Source organism: Lactuca sativa, chromosome 7, assembly GCF_002870075.4.
Source record: "Lactuca sativa cultivar Salinas chromosome 7, Lsat_Salinas_v11, whole genome shotgun sequence".
Taxonomy (NCBI): domain Eukaryota; kingdom Viridiplantae; phylum Streptophyta; class Magnoliopsida; order Asterales; family Asteraceae; genus Lactuca; species Lactuca sativa.
Window position 1 is genome coordinate 88,729,034 of NC_056629.2, and position 25,146 is coordinate 88,754,179.

At 35.5% G+C, this 25,146-nt stretch overlaps 6 non-coding genes across 6 annotated transcripts; all 6 read left to right on the forward strand.

Annotated features, from left to right (window-relative positions):
• Positions 1–2,637: 2,637 nt before the first annotated feature.
• On the forward strand, positions 2,638–2,709 carry TRNAC-GCA (transfer RNA cysteine (anticodon GCA)). The gene has a single exon. It is a non-coding gene; the product is annotated as a tRNA-Cys (tRNA).
• A 5,770-nt stretch (positions 2,710–8,479) lies between these two features.
• On the forward strand, positions 8,480–8,551 carry TRNAC-GCA (transfer RNA cysteine (anticodon GCA)). Its single transcript has one exon. It is a non-coding gene; the product is annotated as a tRNA-Cys (tRNA).
• A 2,175-nt stretch (positions 8,552–10,726) lies between these two features.
• TRNAC-GCA (transfer RNA cysteine (anticodon GCA)) lies at positions 10,727–10,798 on the forward strand. Its single transcript has one exon. It is a non-coding gene; the product is annotated as a tRNA-Cys (tRNA).
• Positions 10,799–15,455: 4,657 nt separating this feature from the next.
• TRNAC-GCA (transfer RNA cysteine (anticodon GCA)) lies at positions 15,456–15,527 on the forward strand. Its single transcript has one exon. It is a non-coding gene; the product is annotated as a tRNA-Cys (tRNA).
• A 5,957-nt stretch (positions 15,528–21,484) lies between these two features.
• Positions 21,485–21,556, forward strand: TRNAC-GCA (transfer RNA cysteine (anticodon GCA)). The gene has a single exon. It is a non-coding gene; the product is annotated as a tRNA-Cys (tRNA).
• Positions 21,557–23,899: 2,343 nt separating this feature from the next.
• On the forward strand, positions 23,900–23,971 carry TRNAC-GCA (transfer RNA cysteine (anticodon GCA)). Its single transcript has one exon. It is a non-coding gene; the product is annotated as a tRNA-Cys (tRNA).
• Positions 23,972–25,146: the final 1,175 nt, after the last annotated feature.

The window sequence follows — 25,146 nt, forward strand, 5'->3', positions numbered from 1 at the left end:
CTCCATTTTAGGTCTAATATTAGCCTTTAAATCCTACTTTGAGCTTTACACTAGGCTTAAAATAATTCCAAGAGGCATGAAAGGACCCTGAAACACCGAAGATTACACATCTCGTCCAGTGTTTACAGTCGTAAACCCATGGGCTGTATAACTATGGACCGCAAACCCAGTTCACAGCCGTAAACTCCCTTTACGGCCGTAAACAGTTCATTCGTGGGAAAAGTCTGTTTTCCTCGATCCAACCAATTCCTGATGACATTCCTTAGCCAAAACGAAGTGTTTATCAAACACTTGTCTAACGAAATCGCTAATTTAAATACATATATGTATTCATTTGATATTAGGATTTCCCTTAAGTGCAACATACAGCAATTCAAGAATCGTCCAGTTCAATCCACTACATCCAACCAACGGTGAGTTCATACCCCTAAGCTTTTCCAAGTTTTTCAGGTTTTTAAGGGGGGGGGGGGGAATACAAGTCAAACCTAGAAGTTTTCATAACTTAAAAATTGATACAATTAATAATGGTTTTCTATCAAACATTTAGACATATTTATCCCTTTTGTAATACGCGGAGCATAACGGACGTTTTCTAAATTATAATTGCATAGTTTTCAAAAGAATACATGAACATAACTAAACATTCAAACTATAATAGGTATAGTTTGGGATTTCATTACCAGTCTTACGGATTCAGACTTCATGCAAAGCCAAACATATAAACTATGTCAGATTTAGTTTATCCATTTCTACGAATACAAACCTAGAGTATCTTGTTAAATAATTATTTATGTATAATTATTTGTACTCTACACCGTTACAAACGATTTCGAACTCGAGAACAACCGAACAATACGTAAACTAACTATTACAAGATTGTGAGGCTTATCTTCGTTATGCCCCTCGGGGTACCAATAAATCCTCACCGGTAGTATAACCAGAGTCTCTTGGAGAGAGAGCGTAAAATTGGTGAATAGATCTATTCGGGACTGACAATCCCACACCTGAACTGTTAGCTACAGTTAGGCGGACACGCCTGGGATGACAAAATTTGTATTCATACGACACCTAAAGAAACGTCAAGGAGGTCACTGGTCATACTAGTATGGTTATGAGACTCACAATAAGTAATAACCAACCTTTGTTCATGGGAAAAAGTATGTTTTCCTCGATCCAACCAATTCCTGATGACATTCCTTAACCAAAACCAAGTGTTTATCTAACACTTATCTAACGAAATCTTTAATTTAAATACATATATGTATTCATTTGATATTAGGATTTCCGTTAAGTGCAACATATAGCAACTCAAGAATCGTCCAGTTCAATCCTTTGCATCCAACCAACAGTGAGTTCATACCCCTACGCTTTTCCAAGTTTTTCAGGTTTTCAGGGGGGAATACAAGTCAAACCTAAAAGTTTTCATAACTTAAAAACTGATACAATTATAATGGTTTTCTATCAAACATTTAGACATATTTATCCCTTTTGTAATATGCGGAGCATAAGGGACGTTTTCTAAATTATAATTGCATAGTTTCCAAAACAATACTTGAACGTAACTAAACATTCAAACTATAATAGGTATATTTTGGGATTTGATTACCCGTCTTACAGATTCAGACTTCATGCAAAACCAAACATATAAACTATGTCAGATTTAGTTTATCCATTTCTACGAATACAAACTTAGAGTATCTTGCTAAATAAATATTTATGTATAATTATTTGTACTCTACACCATTACAAACGATTTAAAACCCGAGAACAACCGAACAATACGTAAACTAATTATTACAAGATTGTGAGACTTATCTTCTTTATGCCCCTCGGGGTACTAATAAATCCTCACCGGTAGTATAACTAGAGTCTCCTGGAGGGAGATCATGAAGTTTGTGAATAGATCTATTCGGGACCGACAATCCCACACCTGAACTGTTAGCTACAGTTAGGTGGGCACGCCTAAGGTGACAAATTTTTTATTCATACGACGCTTGAAGAAACATCAAGGAGGTCACCGATCATATTAGTATGGTTATACGACTCCCAATAAGTAATAACCAACCTTTGTTCATGGGAATTCTTTCTTCTATAGTTTTATTTCAATTAATAAAACTATATATCTATTTACTGGAAGGTAGCGAGGATTTTCAAACAGTCTACGGTTTAGGGACACAATCTACAGTTTTATTTTAACAAATAAAACAACTATACATACTGGTGGTAACCAGGATTTTCAAACCGAATATACTTTTCATTTAGAAATCATCAAACATGTTAGGAAATATGGGATTTTCTTGGTAAACATACTTTCATATTCAGAACTTGATAATAACGATTTTTCGATACAAACGACAATTTACTTATAATGAAAAGAAATCATTTATACAAACTGAGTGACTAGTTTTCAATACAAAAACATGCTTATGAACTCACCAGCTTTAGATGCTCATTTCTTTTAAGGTTTGTCCTGAATTTTTATTTAGGTTAATAGCATGCCAAATAAGTATTTCTTTCTTATTTTTTTTATAAAAATCATTTTCAAGGCGCTCCAACTTGATCTATCAACACCTTTCGGTCTTCTTCTTTTTCGAATGTTGAATAATATAAATCAATGCTTCAAATAACCATCAAAATGGGTCCATAGCTCAGTGGTAGAACATTTGACTGCAGATCAAGAGGTCACCGGTTTGAACCCGGTTGGGCCCTTTGTTTGAATTTTTTTTGTGACAACCCGAAATTTATTACGTTATTGTGACCCACTTATGTTAATAAAATTTACTTTTTTATTAAATTTTCCGTCAAAATTCTTGGGTTAAGTAAATAAACTAGGGTTATTGTCATAATTACATACGTGTCGGAAAACGAAAAAGCATGAAAAACTCTCAATTCCATCGAAAAGCAACGAGTTCACGGTCGAGGGCGAGTTTACGGCCGTAAAGTCGTCTACGGCCGTAAACTCTGTTTGCGATCAGTGCCTGGTGGACCCTCATCCTGGCCATAAACTCAGCCTATATAAGGGTTGAGTGGCCTTCATTTCACCCTTTTCACACTCTAAGAAGCTTTGTCTCTCTACTCTTTCTCTACAATTTCGAGTTTGATCAAGAAACCTCAAAAACGTAAGTAATTATTCAATTGCATTGTGTTTTAATCCCTTTTCTAGTGTTGAATCGATGTTTCGTTCCATATAACTTCATCTTTGCTAGATACTCTCTCTCACCAAGAACACCAAGAACACACACTAGTGTTTGGTGGCTAAAAACCACATTCCAAGCCTCTTTCAGTGAGTAACTACTTTCAATGCTTAATGTTTACTGGGAACCACTGATTTTTGACCTGGAATCCACCCAAATCATAAACTTGGAATGGGTTTACGGCCGTACACCCTTCAATGGCCGCAGACTCAAGTTTAGGTCGAATATTGGCCTTTAAATCCTACTTTGAGCTTTGCACAAGGCTTAGAATAATTCCAAGAGGCTAGAAAGGACCGTGAAACACCGAAAATCACACATCTCGTCCAGTGTTTACAACCGTAAACCTATGGACCACAAACCTAGTTCATGGTCGTAAACTCCCTTTACGGCCGTAAACATCTCATTCGTGGGAAAAAGTTTGTTTTCCTCGATCCAACCAATTCCCAATGACATTCCTTAACCAAAACCAATTGTTTATCAAACACTTATCTAACGAGTGTCCCTAAACCGTAGACTGTTTAAAAATCCTGGTTACCTTCCAGTAAATAGATATGTAGTTTTATTAATTGAAATAAAACTATAGAAGAAAGAATTCCCGTGAACAAAGGTTGGTTATTACTTATTGTGAGTCGTATAACCATACTAATATGACTAGTGACCACCTTCACGTTTCTTCAGGCGTCGTATGAATAAAAAATTGTTCACCCCAGAAGTGCCCACTTAATTGTAGCTAACAGTTCAGGTGTGAGATTGTCGGTCCCGAATAGTTCAGGTGTGAGATTGTCTACGGTTGAGTGGTCTTCATTTCACCCTTTTCACACTCTAAGAAGCTTTCTCTCTCTACTCTGTCTCTACAATTTCGAGTTTGATCAAGAAACCTAAAAAATGTAAGTAATTATTCTCTTGCCTTGTGTTTTAATCCCTTTTCTAGTGTTGAATCCAAGTTTTGTTCCATATAACTTCATCTTTGCTAGATACTCTCTCTCACCAAGAACACCAAGAACACACACTAGTGTTTGGAGGGTAAAAACCACATTCCAAGCCTCTTTCATTGAGTAACTACCCTCCATGCTTAATGTTTACTGGAAACCACTGATTTTTTACCTGGAATCGACCCAAATCATAAACTTGGAATGGCTTTACGGCCGTACACCCTTCAATTGCCGCATACTCCAGTTTAGGTCGAATATTGGCCTTTAAATCCTACTTTGAGCTTTGCACAAGGATTAGAATAATTCCATGAGGCTAGAAAGGACCGTGAAACACCAAAAATCACACATCTCGTCCAGTGTTTACAGCTGTAAACCTATGGGCCGTATACCCATGGACCGCAAACCTAGTTCACGGCCGTAAACTCCCTTTACGACCGTAAACAGCTCATTCGTGGGAAAAACTCTGTTTTCCTCGATCCAACCAATTCCCGATGACATTCCTTAACCAAAACTAAGTGTTTATCTAACACTTACCTAACGAAATATTTAATTTAAGTACATATATGTATTCATTTGATATTAGGATTTCCTTTAAGTGCAACATATAGCAACTCAAGAATCGTCTAGTTCAATCCTTTGCATCCATCCAACAGTGAGTTCATACCCCTACGCTTTTCCGAGTTTTTCAGGTTTTCAGGGGGGAATACAAGTCAAACCTAAAACTTTTCATAACTTAAAAACTGATACAATTATAATGGTTTTCTATCAAACATTTTGACATATTTATCCCTTTTGTAATGTGCGGAGCATAAGGGACATTTTCTAAATTATAATTGCATAGTTTCCAAAACAATACATGAACGTAACTAAACATTTAAACTATAATAGGTATTGTTTGGGATTTCGTTACGAGTCTTACAGATTCAGACTTCATGCAAAGCCAAACATATAAACTATGTCGGATTTAGTTTATTCATTTCTACGAATACAAACTTAGAGTATATTTCTAAATAATTATTTATGTATAGATATTCGTACTCTACACCATTACAAATGATTTCGAACTCGAGAACGACCGAACAATACGTAAACTAATTATTACAAGATTGTGAGACTTATCTTCGTTATGCCTCTCGGGGTACCAATAAATCGTCACCGGTAGGATAACCAGAGTCTCCTGGAGGGAGAGCATGAAGTTTGTGAATAGATCTATTCGGGACCGACAATCCCACATCTGAACTGTTAGCTACAGTTAGGTGGGCACGCCTGGGGTGACAAATTTTTTATTCATACGATGCCTGAAGAAACGTCAAGGAGGTAACTGGTCATATTAGTATGGTTATACGACTCACAATAAGTAATAACCAACCTTTGTTCATGGTATTTCTTTCTTCTATAGTTTTATTTCAATTAATAGAACTACATATCTATTTACTCGAAGGTAACCAGGATTTTCAAACAGTCTATGGTTTAGGGAACAGTCTACGGTTTTATTTTAACAAATAAAACTACTATACATACTGGTGGTTACTAGGATTTTCAAACCGAATATACTTTTCATATAGAAATCATCAAACATGTTAGGAAATATGGGATTTTCATGGTAATCATACTTTCATATATTCAGAACTTGATAATAACGATTTTTCGATACAAACGACAATTTACTTATAATGAAAAGAAATCATTTATACAAACTTAGTGACTAGTTTTCAATACAAAAACATGCTTATGAACTCACCAGCTTTAGATGCTCATTTCTTTTAGGGTTTGTCTTAAATTTTTATTTTGGTTAATAGCATGCCAAATAAGTACTTCTTTTTTTTATAAAAATCATTTTCAAGGCGCTCCAACTTGATCTATCAACACCTCTCAGTCTTCTTCTTTTTCGAATGTTGAATAATATAAATCAATGCTTCAAATAACCATCAAATGGGTCCATAGCTCAGTGGTAGTGATTTTGACTGCAGATCAAGAGGTCACCGGTTCAAACCCGGTTGGGCCCTTTGTTTGAAATTTTTTTTGTGACAACACGAAATTTATTACGTTATTGTAACCCACTTCTGTTAATACAATTTACTTTTTTATTAAATTTTCCGTCAAAATTCTTGGGTTAAGTAAATAAACTAGGGTTATTGTCATAATTACATACGTGTCGGAAAACGAAAAAGAACGAAAAACTCTCGATTCCCTCGAAAAGCAACGAGTTCACGGTCGAGGGCGAGTTTACGGCCGTAAACTCTTGTACGGCCGTAAACTCTGTTTGCGGTCAGTGTTTGGTGGACCCCCACCCTGGCCATAAACTCACCCTATATAATGGTTGAGTGGCCTTAATTTCACCTTTTTCACACTCTAAGAAGCTTTCTCTCTCTACTCTGTCTCTACAATTTCGAGTTTGATCAAGAAACCCCAAAAATGTAAGTAATTATTCACTTGCCTTGTGTTTTAATCCCTTTTCTAGTGTTGAATCCATGTTTCGTTCCATATAACTTCATCTTTGATAGATACTCTCTCTCACCAAGAACACCAAGAACACACACTAGTGTTTGGTGGCTAAAAACCACATTCTAAGCTTCTTTCTGTGAGTAACTACCCTCCATGCTTAATGTTTACTGGAAACCACTGATTTTTTACCTGAAATAGACCCAAATCATAAACTTGGAATGGGTTTACGGCCGTTCACCCTTCAATGGCCGCAAACTCCATTTTAGGTCGAATATTGGCCTTTAAGTCCTACTTTGAGCTTTGCACAAGGCTTAGAATAATTCAAAGAGGCTAGAAAAGACCCTGATACACCGAAAATCACACATCTCGTCTAGTGTTTACATCCGTAAACCCATGGACCGCAAACCCAGTTCACGGCCGTAAACTCGCTTTACGGCCGCAAACAACTCATTCATGGGAAAAAGTCTGTTTTCCTCGATCCAACCAATTCCTGATGACATTCCTTAACCAAAACCAAGTGTTTACCTAACACTTATCTAATAAAATCGCTAATTTAAATACATATGTGTATTCAATTGATACTAGGATTTCTGTTAAGTGCAACATAGAGCAACTCAAGAATCGTCCAGTTCAATCCTTCGCATCCAACCAACAGTGTGTTCATACCCCTAAGCTTTTTGGAGTTTTTCAGGTTTTCATGGGGGGAATACAAGTCAAACCTAAAAGCTTTCATAACTTAAAAACTGATACAATTATAACGGTTTTCTATCAAACATTTAGACATATTTATCTCTTTTGTAATATGCAGAGCATAAGGGACGTTTTCTAGATTAAAATTGCATAGTTTTCAAAACAATACATGAACGTAACTAAACATTCAAACTATAATAGGTATAGTTTGGGATTTCATTACCATTCTTACAGATTAAGACTTAATGCAAAGCCAAATATATAAACTACGTCAGATTTAGTTTATCCATTTCTACGAATACAAACCTAGAGTATCTTGCTAAATAATTACTTATGTATAATTATTCGTACTCTACACTGTTACAAACGATTTCGAACTCGAGAACAACTGAACAATACGTAAACTAATTATTACAAGATTGTGAGACTTATCTTCGTTATGCCCCTCGCGGTACCAATTAATCTTCACGGGTAGTATAACCAGAGTCTTCTGGAGGGAGAGCGTAAAATTTGTGAATAGATCTATTCGGGGACCGACAATCCCAGACCTGAACTGTTAGCTACAGTTAGGCGGACACGCTTGGGGTGACAAACTTTGTATTCATACGACGCCTGAAGAAACGTCAAGGAGGTCACTGGTCATATTAGTATGGTTACACGACTCACAATAAGTAATAACCAACCTTTCTTCACGGGAATTCTTTCCGATATAGTTTTATTTCAATTAAAAAAACTACATATCTATTTACTGGAAAGTATTCCAAAGACACAGTCTACAGTTTTATTTTAAGAAATAAAACTACTATACATACTGGTGGTAACCAGGATTTTCAAACAGAATATACTTTTCATATAGAAATCATCAAACATGTTAGGAAATATGGAATTTTCATGGTAAACATACTTTCATATTCAAGAGGTCACTGTTTTAGATACAAACGACAATTTACTTATAATGAAAAGAAATCATTTACAGAAACTCAGTGACTAGTTTTCACTACAAAAACATGTTTATGAACTCACCAGCTTTAGATGGTCATTTATTTTATGGTTTGTCCTAAAGTTTTATGTAGGTTAATATCATGCCAAATATGTACTTTTTTTTTTTATAAAAATCATTTTCAAGGAGCTCCAACTTGATCTATCAACACCTTTCAGTCTTCTTTTTTTTCCAAATGTTGAATAATATAAATCAATGCTTCAAATAACCATCAAAATGGGTCCATAGCTCAGTGGTAGAGCATTTGACTGCAGATCAAGAGGTCACTGGTTCGAACCCGGTTGGGCCCTTTGTTTGAATTTTTTTTTTTTGTGACAACCCAAAATTTATTCTGTTATTGTAAACCACTTCTGTTAATAAAATTTACTTTTTTATTAAATTTTCCGTCAAAATTCTTAGGTTAAGTAAATCAACTAGGGTTATTGTCATAATTACATACGTGTCGGAAAACGAAAAAGTGAGAAAAGCTCTCGATTCCCTCGAAAATCCACGAGTTCATGGCCCAGGGCAAGTTTAAAGTAATTATTCACTCGCCTTGTGTTTTAATCACTTTTCTAGTGTTGAATCCATGTTTCGTTCCATATAACTTCATCTTTGCTAGATACTCTCTGTCACCAAGAACATCAAGAACACACACTAGTGTTTTGTGGCTAAAAACCACATTCCGAGCCTCTTTCTGTGAGTAACTACCCTCCATGCTTAATGTTTACTGGAAATCACTGATTTTTGACCTGAAATAGACCCAAATTATAAACTTGGAATGGGTTTACGGCCGTTCACCCTTCAATGGCCGCAAACTCCATTTTAGGTCGAATATTGGCCTTTAAGTCCTACTTTGAGCTTTGCACAAGGCTTAGAATAATTCCAAGAGGCTAGAAAAGACCCTGATACACCGAAAATCACACATCTCGTCTAGTGTTTACATCCGTAAACCCATGGGCCGTAAACCCATGGACCGCAAACCCAGTTCACGGCCGTAAACTCGCTTTACGGCCGCAAACAACTCATTCGTGGGAAAAAGTCTGTTTTCCTCGATCCAACCAATTCCCGATGACATTCCTTAACCAAAACCAAGTGTTTACCTAACACTTATCTAATAAAATCGCTAATTTAAATACATATATGTATTCATTTGATACTAGGATTTCTGTTAAGTGCAACATATAGCAACTCAAGAATCGTCCAGTTCAATCCTTCGCATCCAACCAACAGTGTGTTCATACCCCTAAGCTTTTTGGAGTTTTTCAGGTTTTCATGGGGGGAATACAAGTCAAACCTAAAAGCTTTCATAACTTAAAAACTGATACAATTATAACGGTTTTCTATCAAACATTTAGACATATTTATCTCTTTTGTAATATGCAGAGCATAAGGGACGTTTTCTAGATTAAAATTGCATAGTTTTCAAAACAATACATGAACGTAACTAAACATTTAAACTATAATAGGTATAGTTTGGGATTTCATTACCATTCTTACAGATTAAGACTTAATGCAAAGCCAAATATATAAACTACGTCAGATTTAGTTTATCCATTTCTATGAATACAAACCTAGAGTATCTTGCTAAATAATTACTTATGTATAATTATTCGTACTCTACACTGTTACAAACGATTTCGAACTCGAGAACAACTGAACAATACGTAAACTAATTATTACAAGATTGTGAGACTTATCTTCGTTATGCCCCTCGGGGTACCAATTAATCTTCACGGGTAGTATAACCAGAGTCTTCTGGAAGGAGAGCGTAAAATTTGTGAATAGATCTATTCGGGGACCGACAATCCCAGACCTGAACTGTTACCTACAGTTAGGCGGACACGCTTGGGGTGACAAACTTTGTATTCATACGACGCCTGAAGAAACGTCAAGGAGGTCACTGGTCATATTAGTATGGTTACACGACTCACAATAAGTAATAACCAACCTTTCTTCACGGGAATTCTTTCCGATATAGTTTTATTTCAATTAAAAAAACTACATATCTATTTACTGGAAAGTATTCCAAAGACACAGTCTACAGTTTTATTTTAAGAAATAAAACTACTATACATACTGGTGGTAACCAGGATTTTCAAACAGAATATACTTTTCATATAGAAATCATCAAACATGTTAGGAAATATGGAATTTTCATGGTAAACATACTTTCATATTCAAGTGGTCACTGTTTTAGATACAAACGACAATTTACTTATAATGAAAAGAAATCATTTACAGAAACTCAGTGACTAGTTTTCACTACAAAAACATGTTTATGAACTCACCAGCTTTAGATGGTCATTTATTTTATGGTTTGTCCTAAAGTTTTATGTAGGTTAATATCATGCCAAATATGTACTTTTTTTTTTTATAAAAATCATTTTCAAGGAGCTCCAACTTGATCTATCAACACCTTTCAGTCTTCTTTTTTTTCCGAATGTTGAATAATATAAATCAATGCTTCAAATAACCATCAAAATGGGTCCATAGCTCAGTGGTAGAGCATTTGACTGCAGATCAAGAGGTCACTGGTTCGAACCCGGTTGGGCCCTTTGTTTGAATTTTTTTTTTTGTGACAACCCAAAATTTATTCTGTTATTGTAAACCACTTCTGTTAATAAAATTTACTTTTTTATTAAATTTTCCGTCAAAATTCTTAGGTTAAGTAAATCAACTAGGGTTATTGTCATAATTACATACGTGTCGGAAAACGAAAAAGTGAGAAAAGCTCTCGATTCCCTCGAAAATCCACGAGTTCACGGCCCAGGGCAAGTTTAAAGTAATTATTCACTCGCCTTGTGTTTTAATCACTTTTCTAGTGTTGAATCCATGTTTCGTTCCATATAACTTCATCTTTGCTAGATACTCTCTGTCACCAAGAACATCAAGAACACACACTAGTGTTTTGTGGCTAAAAACCACATTCCGAGCCTCTTTCTGTGAGTAACTACCCTCCATGCTTAATGTTTACTGGAAATCACTGATTTTTGACCTGAAATAGACCCAAATTATAAACTTGGAATGGGTTTACGGCCGTTCACCCTTCAATGGCCGCAAACTCCATTTTAGGTCGAATATTGGCCTTTAAGTCCTACTTTGAGCTTTGCACAAGGCTTAGAATAATTCCAAGAGGCTAGAAAAGACCCTGATACACCGAAAATCACACATCTCGTCTAGTGTTTACATCCGTAAACCCATGGGCCGTAAACCCATGGACCGCAAACCCAGTTCACGGCCGTAAACTCGCTTTACGGCCGCAAACAACTCATTCGTGGGAAAAAGTCTGTTTTCCTCGATCCAACCAATTCCCGATGACATTCCTTAACCAAAACCAAGTGTTTACCTAACACTTATCTAATAAAATCGCTAATTTAAATACATATATGTATTCATTTGATACTAGGATTTCTGTTAAGTGCAACATATAGCAACTCAAGAATCGTCCAGTTCAATCCTTCGCATCCAACCAACAGTGTGTTCATACCCCTAAGCTTTTTGGAGTTTTTCAGGTTTTCAGGGGGGGAATACAAGTCAAACCTAAAAGCTTTCGTAACTTAAAAACTGATACAATTATAACGGTTTTCTATCAAACATTTAGACATATTTATCTCTTTTGTAATATGCGGAGCATAAGGGACGTTTTCTAGATTAAAATTGCATAGTTTTCAAAACAATACATGAATGTAACTAAACATTCAAACTATAATAGGTATAGTTTGGGATTTCATTACCAGTCTTACAGATTCAGACTTCATGCAAAGCCAAGCATATAAACTATGTCAGATTTAGTTTATCCATTACTACGAATACAAACCTAGAGTATCTTGCTAAATAATTATTTATTTATAATTATTCATACTCTACATCGTTACAAATGATTTCGAACTCAAGAACAACCAAACAATACGTAAACTAATTATTACAAGATTGTGAGACTTATCTTCGTTATGCCCGTCGAGGTACCAATAAATCCTCACCGGTAGTATACCAGAGTCTCCTAGAGGTAGAGCGTAAAATTTGCGAATAGATCTATTCGGGATCAACAATCCCACACCTGAACTGTTAGCTACAGTTAGGCGGGCACGCTTGGGGTGACAAATGTTTTATTCTTACGACGCCTGAAGAAACGTCAAAGAGGTCACTGGTCATATTAGTATGGTTATATGACTCACAATAAGTAATAACCAACCTTTGTTCAGAGGAATTCTTTCTTCTATAGTTTTATTTCAATTAATAAAACTACATATCTATTTACTCGAAGGTAACCAGGATTTTCAAACAGTCTACGGTTTAGGGACACAGTCTACGGTTTTATTTTAACAAATAAAACTACTATACATACTGGTGGTAACCAGGATTTTCAAACCGAATATACTTTTCATCTAGAAATCGTCAAACATGGTAGGAAATATGGGATTTTCTTGGTAAACATACTTTCATATTCAGAACTTGATAATAACGATTTTTCGATTCAAACGACAATTTACTTATAATGAAAAGAAATGATTTATACAAACTTAGTGACTGGTTTTCAATATAAAAACATGCTTATGAACTCACGAGCTTTAGATGGTCATTTGTTTTAAGGTTTGTCCTAAATTTTTATTTAGGTTAATAGCATGCCAAATAAGTACTTTTTTTTTTTATAAAAATCATTTTCAAGGCGCTCCAACTTGATCTATCAACACCATTCAGTCTTCTTCTTTTTCGAATGTTGAATAATATAAATCAATGCTTCAAATAACCGTCAAAATGGGTCCTTAGGTCAGTGGTAGAGCATTTGACTGCAGATCAAGAGATCACCGGTTCGAACCCGGTTGGGCCCTTTGTTTGATTTTTTTATGACAACCCGAAATTTATTACGTTATTGTAACCCACTTCTGTTAATAAAATTTACTTTTTTATTAAATTTTCCGCCAAAATTCTTGGGTTAAGTAAATAAACTAGGGATATTGTCATAATTACATACGTGTCGGAAAACGAATAAGCATGAAAAACTTTCGATTCCCTCGAAAAGCAACGAGTTCATGGTCCAGGGAGAGTTTACGGCCATAAACTCGTGTATGGCCGTAAACTCTGTTTGCGGTCAGTGTCTGGTGGACCCCCACTCTGGCCATAAACTCACCCTATATAAGGGTTAAGTGGCCTTTATTTCACCCTCTTCACACTCTAAGAAGCTTTCTCTCTGTACTATGTCTCTACAATTTCGAGTTTGATCAAGAAACCTCAAAAATGTAAGTAATTATTCATTTCTCTTGTGTTTTAATCCCTTTTCTAGTGGTGAGTTCATGTTTCATTCTATATAACTTCATCTTTGCTAGATACTCTCTCTCACCAAGAACAACGAGAACACACACTAGTGTTTGGTGGCTAAAACCTCATTCCAAGCCTCTTTTAGTGAGTAAGTACCCTCCATGCTTAATGCTTACTAGAAACCACTGATCTTTGACCTGGAATCGACGTAAATCATAAACTTGGAATGGGTTTACAGCCGTACACTCTTCAATGCCCATAAACTCCATTTTAGGTCGAATATTGGCCTTTAAATCCTACTTTGAGCTTTACACAAGGCTTAAAATAATTCCAAGAGGCAAGAAAGGAACCTAAAACACCGAAAATCACACATCTCGTCCAGTGTTTACAGTCCTAAAGCCATGGGCCGTAAACCCATGGACTGCAAACCCAGTTCACAATCGTAAACTCCTTTTACGGCCGTAAAAAGCTCATTCATGGGAAAAAGTCTGTTTTCCTCGATCCAACCAATTCCCGATGACATTCCTTAACCAAAACCAAGTGTTTATCTAACACTTATCTAACGAAATCGCTAATTTAAATACATATATGTATTAATTTAATATTAGGATTTCCCTTAAGTGCAACATACAGCAAGTCAAGAATCGTCCTATTCAATCCACTACGTCCAACCAACAGTGAGTTCATACTCCTACATTTTTCGCAGTTTTTCAGGTTTTCAAGGGGGGAATACAAGTCAAACCTAAAAGCTTTCATAACTTAAAAACTGATACAATTATACCGGTTTTCTATCAAACATTTAGACATATTTATCCCTTTTGTAATATGCGGAGCATAAGGGACGTTTTCTAAATTATAATGGCATAGTTTTCAAAACAGTACATGAACATAACTAAACATTCAGACTATAATAGGTATAGTTTGGGAATTCATTAATAGTCTTACAGATTCAGACTTCATGCAAAGCCAAACATATAAACTATGTCAGATTTAGTTTATTCATTTCTACGAATACAAACCTAGAGTATCTTGCTAAATAATTATTTATGTATAATTATTCATACTCTACACCATTACAAACGATTTCGAACTTGAGAACAACCGAACAATACGTAAACTAATTATTACAAGATTGTGAGACTTATCTTCGTTATGCCCCTCGGGGTACCAATAAATCCTCACCGGTAGTATAACTAGAGTCTCCTGGGGGGAGAGCGTAAAATTTGTGTATAGATCTATTCGGGACCAACAATCCCACACCTAAACTGTTAGCTACAGTTAGGCAGGCACGCCTGGGGTGAAATTTTTTTTATTCATACGACGCCTGAAGAAACGTCAAGGAGGTCACTGGTCATATTAGTATGGTTATACGACTCACAATAAGTAATAACCAACCATTGTTCAAGGGAATTCTTTTTTCTATAGTTTTATTTCAATTAATAAAACTACATATCTATTTACTGGAAGGTAACCAGGATTTTCAAACAGTCTACGGTTTAGGGACACAGTCTATGGTTTTATTTTAACAAATAAGACTACTATACATACCGGTGGTAACCAGGATTTTCAAACAGAATATACTTTTCATATAGAAATCATCAAACATGTTAGGAAATATGGGATTTTCTTGGTAAACATACTTTCATATTCAGAACATGATAATAACGATTTTTCGATACAAACTATAATTTACTTATAATGAAAAGAAATAATTTATACAAACTTACTGACTAGTTTTCAATACAAAAACATGCTTATGAACTCACCAGCTTTAGATGCTCATTTCTATTAAGGTTTGTCCTAAATTTTTTTTTAGGTTAATAGCATGCTAAATAAGTACTTTTTTTATTAAATTCATTTTCAAGGCGCTCCAACTTGATCTAGCAACACCTTTTAGTCTTCTTCTTTTTCGAATGTTGAATAATATAAATCAATGCTTCAAGTAACCATTAAAATGGGTCAATAGCTCAGTGGTAGAGCATTTGACTGCAGATCAAGAGGTCACCGGTTCGAACCCGGTTGGGCCCTTTGTTTGAATATTTTTTTGTGACAACCCGAAATTTATTACGTTATTGTAACCCACTTCTGTTAACAAAATATACTTTTTATTAAATTTTCCGTCAAAATTCTTGGGTTAAGTAAATAAACTAGGGTTATTGTCATAATTACATACATGTCGGCAAACGAAAAAGTACGAAAAACTCTCGATTACCTCGAAAAGCAACGAGTTCACGGTCCAGGGCGAGTTTACGGCCGTAAACTCTGTTTGCGGGACCCCCACCCTGGCCATAAACTCACCCTATATAAGGGTTGAGTGGCCTTCATTTCACCCTTTTCACATTCTAAGAAGCTTTCTCTCTATACTCTGTCTCTACAATTTCGAGTTTGATCAAGAAACCTCAAAAATGTAAGTAATTATTCACTTCTCTTGTGTTTTAATCACTTTTCTAGTGTTGAGTCCATGTTTCATTCCATAGAACTTCATCTTTGGTAGATACTCTCTCTCACCAAGAACACCAAGAACATACACTAGTGTTTCGTGGCTAAAAACCTCATTCCAAGCCTCTTTCAGTGAGTAAGTACCCTCCATGTTTAATGTTTACTAGAAACCACTGATTTTTGACCTGGAATCGACCCAAATCATAAACTTGGAATGGGTTTACGGCCGTACACCCTTCAATGCCCGTAAACTCCATTTCAGGTCGAATATTGGCCTTTAAATCCTACTTTGAGCTTTACACAAGGCTTAAAATAATTCCAAGAGGTAAGAAAGGACCCTTAAACACCGAAAATCACACATCTCGTCCAATGTTTACAGTTGTAAAGCCATGGGCCGTAAACCCATGGACCGCAAACCCTGTTCACAGCCGTAAACTCCCTTTACAGCCATAAACAACTCATTCGTGGGGAAAATTATGTTTTCCTCGACCCAACCAATTCCGGATGACATTCCTTAACTAAAACCAGGTGTTTATCAAATACTTATCTAACGAAATCGCTAATTTAAATACAGATATATATATATATATATATATATATATATATATATATATATATATATATATATATATATATATATATATATATATATTCATTTGATATTAGGATTTCCCTTAAGTGCAACATACAACAACTCAAGAATCGTCCAGTTCAATCCACCGCATCCAACGAACAGTGAGTTCATACCCCTACGCTTTTCCGAGTTTTTCAGGTTTTCAGGGGGGGAATACAAGTCAAACCTAAAAGTTTTGATAACTTAAAAACGGATACAATTATAACGGTTTTCTATCAAACATTTAGACATATTTATCCCTTTTGTAATATGAAGAGCATAAGGGACGTTTTCTAGATTACAATTGCATAGTTTTCAAAATAATACATGAACGTAACTAAACATTCAAACTATAATAGGTATAGTTGGGGATTTCATTACCAGTCTTACAGATTCAGACTTCATGCAAAGCCAAACCTATAAACTATGTCAGATTTAGTTTATCCATTTCTACGAATACAAACCTAGAGTATCTTGCTAAATAATTATTTATGTATAATTATTCGTACTCTACACCATTACAAACGATTTCGAACTCGAGAACAACCGAACAATACGTAAACTAATTATTACAAGATTGTGAGACTTATATTCATTATGCCCCACGGGGTACCAATAAATCCTCACCGCCAGAGTCTCCTGGAGGGAGAGCGTAAAATTTGTGAATAGATCTATTCGGGACCGACAATCCCACACTTGAACTGTTAGCTACAGTTAGGCGGACACGCCAGGGGTGACAAAATTTGTATTCATACGATGCCTGAAGAAACGTCAAGGAGGTTACTTGTCATTTAGTATGGTTATATGTCACACCCCAAAACCACGAACGGCAGAAACGTTCAGGGGTGGAGGACGTCATGTACAGTATCATAACAGTGTAATATAATAAACAAGCAACAACATCATCCATTGCATTATAAGTAAAGTTTTAATACATGTGCAATCTTTCATTGTAATAAGACACCAAAAATATACAATCAAAATAAAAGATGAGACTTGTCTGCTCCGTCTTCTCAAAACCTGGCCACCGTACCTGTCTACTGATGACCTGAGAATACAAGTTATTTTGAAAGAGAGTATCAGCTTTAAAGCTGGTGAATTCATAAGTATTTAAGTGTCATTTCCTTGCTTACTAAAAGCTGTTTTTAAAAGTCATGTAAACCTTTAAATGAAAATGTTGATGTAAGTATGAAAAGTCCTAGAAAATCCCTTATTTTCTATCTGTGTGAGATGTAGTCTTCTACCAAGACCCGAATGTTTTGTTATGACAAAGTAGTCTTCTACCAAGACCCGGATGTTTTGTTATGACAATGTAGTCTTCTACCAAGACCCAAATGTTTTGTTATGACAAGGTAGTCTTCTACCAAGACCCGAATGTTTTGTTATGTAAAATGATAGTTTTTCCTTCTTTTTGACTACTACAACCAGTAATTAGTCTAACTCATCGTTTATGTGAATATATCACAAAATAAAGTAAACAGGAAAAAGCATAATCATGCAAGTGTTATCCCTGGGTGACCAGGATTATCACGACATCGCCGAAGCGAAAGGTATACCCTATGAACATCCAAAGATTGTCCACTCACCCTCTGTAGCGGCAACAGGGTGGAGGGGGGGGGGGTTAGTCCCATAACAACGTTAGCCTAATGATCATCCGAAGAGTTTCATCTCATCCTCTGTTGCAACAGGAGATGGAGGAATGGTTAGTTCCGTAACTGACTCCTAATATCAGAAACAACCTTGGATATTCGTAGATGTTCATCACCCAGTGTTGCTAACAGCTGGGTTCCGGAATAGTTAGTCCCGTATAGACATCCCATTGAACAGGGATAGGCAGGAAAATTTACACAGAAGGTACGAATAAATCTTCCTAATAACTCTAGGTACAAATATCCAGGTAAGTGAATACAGGATAATATATTTATGTAACAACGTTCATGTATGGTATTCATGTAAGTGTGTTCATGTATCAGGTAAGTATATGTAACGGTACTCATGTATCAGGTAATGTACTGGTGTGGACTCATGAATGAACTGACTCTTGTGTGATTCCTTGCAATAGGAATAATGTTTGATATCATTCAAATTATCCCTATGATAATTTACTAAAAGGTAATTGGTTGCTCAAGTAAGTTTATACACTCTTACTACTCAAGGGTGTGGGAAACTAAATAAAAGATGTAAACTCTAACATCAATATATATATATATATATATATATATATATATATATATATATATATATATATATATATATATATATATATATATATATATATATAATATAAGTGTACATACATAGTTTAGTTCAAGAATGTAAAATGGTTTTGTAAGACATCCAAGGGTTTTTGAACAAACATAACAGTGACTTGATGTCATTTTGATAAACCTTTCAAAAGTAATACATTTGATAACAAAGTATTTTAAAGATAGAAAACCATTTCGTGCATCACATTTTGTAGTATGTGAAATCTGTTGAATGAAAACACAGTTATAAAATACATATAGATGATTTAATAACCTGCTATTTTCTACTTGTACTCCCCCACCCATTAAAGCATTAAAATCATTTAAAACATTGATATTAGGGGTATGAACTCACCTGTAGTTAGTGATTGGGATGAACTGAATGGTATATGATTGCTAGGTGTCCAGCGAGGACTTGTACACACACTACGATCCTAATGAACATATAATCACACATATATGTACTCAATTAGACTTAAATTACTAATTGATAATGATAAGACATCCTAGAACATAATAAACACTTTATATAAGTGTTTTAAGCCTTAAGGATTGCATCTAAGCTAATGTGGGACAAGGCACTTGTGTTTAGGGTTCTAAAGGACCCTATATATGAGTTTACTCCCCATATACCATCACACATGGAGTTTACGGTTGTAAACTCTTGAGTTTACGGCCGTAAACTCCCAACCATGGGTGTATTGTGTGTTTTGAAGTTCCAAATGATTCCTAGAACTTTCCAACTTGGTGGTTCAATTCTTGAAAGGGTTTAAGGCCTAGAAACACTCCTTAGAGGAGTTTACGGCCCTAAGGCCAATTCCCTTGGAGTTTACGGTTGTAAACTCCCTTGGGGTGTTGTTTTTGTTGTTTTCAAGCCTCTTGCATTTGAAGGATAGGTTCTAGACATTTGTTTAAAGCTAATGAGGACCCTAGGCACACTTTGGTGCCCTTGTTTGGTGTTTACGGCCTAGGAGCATTACCAAGGCCGTAAACTCACTTCAAGAGGTGATTTTGGTGTGCTTTTGTCCTTCAATTAAGTGGGAAACAATTCCATGTAAAGCTCTAGGGCTTTAGGTGTCTTAAAAGCACCCTTTGGTCCATTTCAATGGAGTTTACGGCCTAAGATACACTTGGGCCGTGAACTCCCATGTGTTTGTGTTCTTTGATTGTTTTCTTGTCCTTAATACACATACAAATGAGTCTAAGGCAGTAGCATAACACAAGGAACAATCTAGGCTCGGTTTCGGGAGTTTACCGCCCAAGAACACCTTGGGGAGTAAACTCCTAAATCTAATGCTTTAGCCTTCTAAATCATGTTATAACTACATATAAAGCTTTCTAACACTACTAGAAAGAGTTACTCACGTTTTGGTATAAAAACCCGAAGATCCGTGAGAGAGAAAATGGCTTTTCTCTAGTTGGAAATACGAATAATGAATGAATTTGGTTCAGAATTCTATTTATAGTCCGGAGATATTTTTGGCAGAAAATATTTTTATTCCTGAAATGACCTCTAATATAATAGAGTGATGGAATAATAGAGTTGCACTAAACCCTAGTGCATCCACTCTCCTGATATCTCCTAAAGTGTAAACCCTGAATTACTCAAACTTACACGAAAAGTCTGAAAATTAGTTGTGACTGCTATAACTTCTATTGAAGTGATATAGTTTGTACATAATGGAAATTTCGGGTTGTCACATTATACGACTCACAATAAGTAATAACCAACCTTTGTTCATGGGAATTCTTTCTTCTATAGTTTTATTTCAATTAATAAAACTACATATCTATTTACTGAAGGTATTCCAGGGACACAGTCTACGGTTTTATTTTAAGAAATAAAACTACTATACATACTCGTGGTAACCAGGATTTTCAAAAAGAATATACTTTTCATATAGAAATCATCAAACATGTTAGGAAATATGGGATTTTCTTGGTAAACATACTTTCATATTCAGAACTTTATAATAACGATTTTTCGATACAAACGGCAATTTACTTATAATGGAAAGAAATCATTTATACAGTTAGGCGGACACACCTGGGGTGACAAAATTTGTATTCATACGACGCCTGAAGAAACGTCAAGGAGGCCACTAGTCATATTAGTATGGTTATACGACTCACAATAAGTAGTAACCAACCTTTGTTCACGGGAATTCTTTCTTCTATAATTTTATTTCAATTAATAAAACTACATATCTATTTACTGGAAGGTATTCCAGGGATACAGTCTACGGTTTTATTTTAAGAAATAAAACTACTATACATACTAGTGGTAACCAGGATTTTAAACAGAATATACTTTTCATATAGAAATCATCAAACATGTTAGGAATTATGGGATTTTCTTGGTAAACATACTTTCATATTCAGAACTTGATAATAACAATTTTTCGATGCAAACGACAATTTACTTAAAATGAAAAGAAATCATTTATACAAACTCAGTGACTAGTTTTCGATACAAAAACATGCTTATGAACTCACCAGCTTTAGATGGTCATTTCTTTTAAGGTTTGTCCTAAATTTTAATTTAGGTTAATAGCATGCCAAAAAGTACTTTTTTTTATATAAAAATCATTTTCAAGGCGCTCCAACTTGATCTATCAATACCTTTCAGTCTTCTTTTATTCAAATGTTGAATTATATAAATCAATGCTTCAAATAACCATCAAAATGGGTCCATAGCTCAGTGGTAGAGCGTTTGACTGCAGATCAAGAGGTCACCGGTTTGAACCCGATTGGGCCCTTTGTTTGAATTTTTTTTTGTGACAACCCGAAATTTATTACTTTATTGTAACACACTTCTGTTAATAAAATTTAGTTTTTTATTAAATTTTCCTTCAAAATTCTTGGGTTAAGTAAATAAACTAGGGTTATTGTCATAATTACATACGTGTCGGAAAACGAAAAAGCATGAAAAACTCTCGATTCCCACGAAAAGCAACGAGTTCACGGTCGAGGGCGAGTTTACGGCCGTAAACTCTGTTTGCGGTCAGTGCCTGGTGGACCCTCACCTTGGCCATAAACTCACCCTATATAAGGGTTGAGTGGCCTTCATTTCACCCTTTTCACACTCTAAGAAGCTTTCTCTCTCTACTCTTTCTCTACAATTTTGAGTTTGATCAAGAAACCTAAAAAATGTAAGTGATTATTCAGTTGCCTTGTGTTTTAATCCCTTTTCAAGTGTTGAATCCATGTTTCGTTCCGTATAACTTCATCTTTGCTAGATACTCTCTCTCACCAAGAACACCAAGAACACACACTAGTGTTTGGTGGCTAAAAACCACATTCCATGCCTCTTTCAGCGAGTAACTACCCTCCATGCTTAATGTTTACTAGAAACCACTGATCTTTGACTTGGAATCGACCCAAATCATAAACTTGGAATGGGTTTACGGCCGTACACCCTTCAATGGCCGCAAACTCCATTTTAGGTCGAATATTGGCGTTTAAATCCTACTTTGAGCTTTGCATAAGGCTTAGAATAATTCCAATAGGCTAGAAAGGACCCTGAAACAGATCTCATCCAGTGTTTACAGCCGTAAACCCGTGGACCGCAAACCCAGTTCACGGCCGTAAACTCCCTTTACGGCCGTAAACAGATCATTCTTTGGAAAAAGTCTGTTTTCCTCGATCCAACCAAATCCCGATGACATTCCTTAACCAAAACCAAGTGTTTATCTAACGCTTATCTAACAAAATCGCTAATTTAAATACATATATGTATTCTTTTGTTATTAGGATTTCCGCTAAGTGCAACATACATCAACTCAAGAATCGTCCGGTTCAATCCTTTACATCCAACCAACAGTGAGTTTATACCCCTACGCTTTTCTGAGTTTTTAAGGTTTTCAGGGGGGAATACAAGTCAAACCTAAAAGTTATCATAACTTAAAAACTGATACAATTATAACGGTTTTCTATCAAACATTTGGACATATTTATCCCTTTTGTAATATGCAGAGCATAAGGGATGTTTTCTAATTTACAATTGCATAGTTTCCAAAACAATACATGAACGTAACTAAATAGTCAAACTATAATAGGTATCGTTTGAGATTTCATTACCAGTCTTACAGATTCAGACTTCATGCAAAGCCAAACATATAAACTTTTTCACATTTAGTTTATCCATTTCTACGAATACAAACTTAGAGTATCATGCGAAATAATAATTTATGTATAATTATTCGTACTCTACACCGTTACAAACGATTTTGAACTCGAGAACAACCGAACAATATGTAAACTCATTATTACAAGATTGTGAGACTGATCTTCGTTATGCCCCTCGAGGTACCAATAAATCCTCACCGTTAGTTTAACAAGAGTCTCCTGGAGGGAGAGCGTGAAATTTGAGAATACATTTATTCGGGACCGACAATCCCACACCTGAACTGTTAGCTACAGTTAGACGGGCACTCCTGGAGTGACAAATGTTTTATTCATACGACGCATGAAGAAACGTCAAGTAGGTCACTAGTCATATTAGTATGGTTATACGACTCACAATAAGTAATAACCAACCTTTGTTCATGGGAATTCTTTCTACTGTAGTTTTATTTCAATTAATAAAACAACATATCTATTTACTGGAAGGTAACCACGATTTTCAAATAGTCTACGGTTTAGGGACACAGTCTACAGTTTTATTTTAACAAATAAAACTACTATACATACTGGTGGTAACCAGGATTTTCAAACAGAATATACTGTTCATATAGAAATTATCAAACATGTTACAAAATATGGGATTTTATTGGTAAACATACTTTCATATTTAGAACTCGATAATAATGATTTTTCGATACAAACGACAATTTACTTATAATGAAAAGAAATCATTTATAAAAACTCAGTGACTAGTTTTCAATACAAAGCCATGCTTATGAACTCACCAGGTTTAGATGGTCATTTCTTTTAAGGTTTGTCCTAAATTTTTATTTAGGTTAATAGCATGCCAAATAAGTACTTTTTTTTTTATAAAAATCATTTTCAAGGCGCTCCAACTTGATCTATCAACACCTTTCAGTCTTCTTTTTTTCGAATGTTGAATAATATAAATCAATGCTTCAAATAACCATCAAAATGGGTCCATAGCTCAGTGGTAGAGCATTTGACTGCAGATCAAGAGGTCACCGGTTCGAACCCGGTTGGGCCGTTTGTTTAATTTTTTTTTTGTGACAACCCGAAATTTATTTCGTTATTGTAACCCCCTTCTGTTAATAACATTTACTTTTTTTATTAAATTTCCCGTTAAAATTCTTGGGTTAAGTAAATAAACTAGGGGTATTGTCATAATAACATACGTGTCGGAAAAAGAAAAAGCACGAAAAACTCTCGATTCCCCAGAAAAGCAACGAGTTCACGGCCCAGGGCGAGTTTACGGCCGTAAACTCTATTTGCTGTGAGTGCCTGGTGGACCCCCACCCGTGGCTATAAACTCACCCTATATAAGGGTTGAGTGGCCTTAATTTCAACCTTTTCACACTTTAAGAAGCTTTCTCTCTCTACTCTCTCACTACAATTTCGAGTTTGATCAAGAAACCTCAAGAATGTAAGTAATTATCCACTTCTCTTGTGTTTTGATCCCTTTTCTAGTGTTGAGTCCATGTTTCATTCCATCTAACTTCATCTTTGCTAGATACTCTCTCTCACCAAGAACACACACTAGTGTTTGGTGGCTAAAAACCACATTCCAAGCCTCTTTCAGTGTGTAAGTACCCTCCATGCTCAATGTTTACTGGAAACCACTGATTTTTGACCTGGAATCGACCCAAATCATAAACTTGGAATGGGTTTACGGCCGTACACCCTTCAATGGCCATAAACTCCATTTTAGGTCGAATATTGGCCTTTAAATCCTACTTTGAGCTTTGCACGAGGCTTAAAATAATTCCAAGAGGCTAGAAAGGACCCTGAAACACCGTAAATCACACATCTCGTCCAGTGTTTACAGTCGTAAACCCATGGAACGCAAACCCAGTTCATAGCCGTAAACTCCCTTTACGGCCATAAACAACTCATTTGTGGGAAAAAGTCTGTTTTCCTCGATCCAACCAATTCCCGATGACATTCCTTAACCAAAAGCAAGTGTTTATCTAACACTGATCAAACGAAATCGCTAATTTAAATACATATATGTATTCATTTGATATTAGGATTTCCGTTAACTGCAACATACAACAACTCAAGAATCATCGAGTTCAATCCTCTGTATGAAACCAACAGTGAGTTCATACCGCTACGCTTTTCCGAGTTTTTCAGGTTTTCAGGGGGGAATACAAGTCAAACCTAAAACTTTTCAAAACATAAAAACTGATACAATTATAACGGT